The sequence below is a fragment of the Aquarana catesbeiana genome, linkage group LG07 (genome assembly GCF_042186555.1).
Source record: "Aquarana catesbeiana isolate 2022-GZ linkage group LG07, ASM4218655v1, whole genome shotgun sequence".
Taxonomy (NCBI): domain Eukaryota; kingdom Metazoa; phylum Chordata; class Amphibia; order Anura; family Ranidae; genus Aquarana; species Aquarana catesbeiana.
Window position 1 is genome coordinate 82,896,660 of NC_133330.1, and position 3,500 is coordinate 82,900,159.

Sequence of the window (3,500 nt, forward strand, 5' to 3'; positions counted from 1 at the left end):
CTGGTTGGTACTGGTACTGCTGGCGGGTACTGTTGGCTGGTACAGGTACTGCTGGCTGATACTGGTACTGCTGACTGGTACTGCTGACTAGGACTGCTGGCAGGTACTGGTACTGCTGGTTTTTACTAGTACTGCTGGTGGGTATTGCTGACTGGTACTGCTGGCTAGTACCGCTGGTGGTTACTGGTACTGCTGGCTGGTACTGGTACTGATGACTGGTACTGCTGGCAGGTACTGGTACTGCTGGCGGGTACTGGTACTGCTGAGTGGTACTGATACTGGTGGCTGGTACTGGTACTGATGGCGGGTACTGCTGGCTGGTACTGGTACTGCTGGTTTATACTGCTGGCTGGTACTGATGACTGGTACGGATGTTGGGTACTGGTACTGCTGGCGGGTACTTCTGGCTGGTACTGGTACTGCTGGTTTATCCTGCTGGCTGGTACTGATGACTGGTACGGATGGTGGGTACTGGTACTGCTGGAGGGTAATTCTGGCGGGTACTGGTACTGATCATTGGTACTGCTAGCTGGTACCGGTACTGCTGGCTGGTACTGGTACTGCTGGTTGGTACTGTTACTGCTGGCTGTTACTGGTAATGTTGGTACTGGTACTACTGGCTGGTAATGGTACTGCTGGTTGGTACTGGTACTGCTGGCTGGTACTGGTACTGCTGGTTGGTACTGGTACTGCTGACTGGTACTGGTGGTTGGTACTGGTACTGTTGTTTGGTACTGGTACTGCTGACTGGTACTGGTACTGCTGGTTGGTACTGGTACTGCTGGTTGGTACTAGTACTGTTGGTTTGTACTGGTACTGCTGGCTGGTACTGGTACTGATACTGGTGGCTGATACTGATGGCTGCTGTCCCAGATCACGGGTTCCCGTGTCCTGACCCGCCATCCCCGAGCATAATTGTGACAGAAGCATGCAGCTGCAGTAGAGAGAAGATCCGATGCTTCCTGTCACAGGCGGAGTACATTTGGTATCACTTCGCCTGTGAAGGAGCTGGCGCTATACAGGAAGCATCTGCTCTGCATCCTCTAGCGGCTGCTCCGTTATTCACACTAATGCTCCGAGATGGCGGGTCGGGAACCTGCGATGTGGGCTTGCCGACCCGCCATCTCAGAGCAAGACATGGTGGGCCACATCGGAGGGCACCGCGGGCCACATGTGGCCCGCGGGCCAGCGGTTGAGGAAGCCCTGGTCTAGAAAGCATATGTCTCCTGGTATGAATCCAGGGGTTGGCACCCCAGGAAATATTTCATAGGTAGAATCCTTGACTTTCTGTAGATGGGGTTAGAAATGAAGCTGGCCTTGCGTACTATCAAAGGCCAGGTTTTGGCCTTGTCGGTATTATTTCAACAACCACTTGCTTCGCATTCTTTGGTTCGTAGCTTATTCAGGGGGTAATGTGGCTTAATCCTCCAGTTAAGTCACCCCTGAACCCTTGGGACTTGGATTTAGTTCTGTCGGCATTGCTGAAACAGCCTTTTTGAGCCAATACGGCATATTTCCTTGGTTCCTTTGACAAAGAATCTAATTTTCTGGTAGCCATATCTTCTGCAAGAAGGGTATCAGAGTTAGCTGCTCTTTCTTGTAAAGAGCCATATTTGATTATTCACAAGGATAAGGTAGTATTGCGTCCTCATCCTAACTTTCTACTGAAGGTAGTGTCTAGTTTTATCCGAACTAGGATATTGTTCTACCATCATTTTTTCCAGAACCCTGTTCTAAGGAAGGAAAATTACTACATTCTCATGATGTGGTGAGAGAACTCAAGGTCTACTTGAAGGCGACTGCTCAGATTCGAAAAATGGATGTTTTGTTGTGTTGCCTGAAGGTCCTAGAAAAAGGAAAGACAGCATCAAAATCTACTATTTCTAAATGGATTCAGCAAGTAACTGCTCAGGCTTATGGTTTAAAGAGGAGGATTCCACCCTCTCAAATCAAAAGCGCACTCCACTAGGACTGTTAGTGCTTCGTGGGAGTGCATCATGAGCTTCCATGGTTCAAATCTGCAAGGCCTCAACTTGGTCTTCAGTCCATACATTTACCAGATTTTATCAGGTGAATGTAAATAGGCATGAGGATATCGTCTTTGGGCGTAGTGTGCTGCAGGCAGCAGTATAACTCCTCTAGTCTCATGTTGCCCTAATTCTGTTGTGTCTCCCTCCCCTCAGTTGGCATTGCTCTGGGACATCCCACATAGTAATTACTATGGCTCTGTGTCCCGTGATCTATGATTAAGAAAATAGGACATTTATAACAGCTTATCTGTAAAATCCTTTTCTTTGAAGTACATCACGGGACACAGAGGTCCCTCCCCTCTTTCTGGTATACACATGTATTGCTTTGCTACAAAACTGAGGTACTCCCAGTGGTGGGAGGTGTTATATAGGGAGTGGACATATTTCCTAACCATAAAATGTATTTTCCTATTTTTCTGCTTCCATCAGTATGTCTTTAAGAAAAACAGAGCATAATCTAAAAAGCTGTCCGTTAGGTACATTCCTAAGCCATGGGATAATGACATATTTTACTATCAACATAAGAAGAATGTGTACTAAAAGTGTTAAGTCTAGCCAAAATGTACTTTTTTCATTTTGATAGAAATGGAAGAATTAGAACCTGTGTCAGTTTTTACTGCTGTCCAGGGCACTGTTAGAAAAAAATGTTCACTCATTTGTTTTTTCTGGTGGCAATGGTTTTATCAGACAAGTAGTGAGGGAAGGCCTGCAACAGGAAACCAGACAGCAATAAAAAAAGCTAACAGGTATTCTAGTATTCTCCTGTATAACTAAAATCGTTTTTACTGTATCTGTTGCTGTCGGAGAGATTAATTCTTGTCTGGTGAAAAGATTGTCACCGGAACACTAAAAAAAGGAGAAATCCCTCTAACAGAGCCCCAGATAGTAGTAAATCTGACAGGGGTTCTAATCCTTTCATACTCCTAAAGTGAAACATTAGTTAGAAAATTAAGTCCTGCTAGATCGCATGAGGCTGGCCCCTTCTGCAGATATAGCTATATAAAACATTAACAATAAGTGTCTATACTGTTTAAAATCCAGTAACACACTGTCTCCCCTGCTGTGCACATCCTCAGTTGCTCTCCATTTGTAGGCACTGTGCCGGATTTGTAGAGGCCGATGTGCTGATAGCCTAAAAATTTACTGCTGTTCAGGGACTCTGGGCTTCAGCAAAATGGCTGCCTCCAGCAAGAAGAAACGGGAACAATGCTGGCGGCAATTTACAGCACACTCTAATTTTGGTAGCATAAATATTAATATGGAATGTATGTTTCTTGCTAAAGAACATTATTTTTACCAAGTTGTTATGGGTAAAGTTCCACTTTAAGCATGGATAGATTAAAAATCATCTGATGCAGAAGGGACCAGCTGAATTTCGATCCATCTTTGGCCATTCTTGCTCAAAAGAAGTCATCCAGCTAGCTTTATTCTTCTGATGACAGTCCTCCAAAAATACAATATTTCTAAATC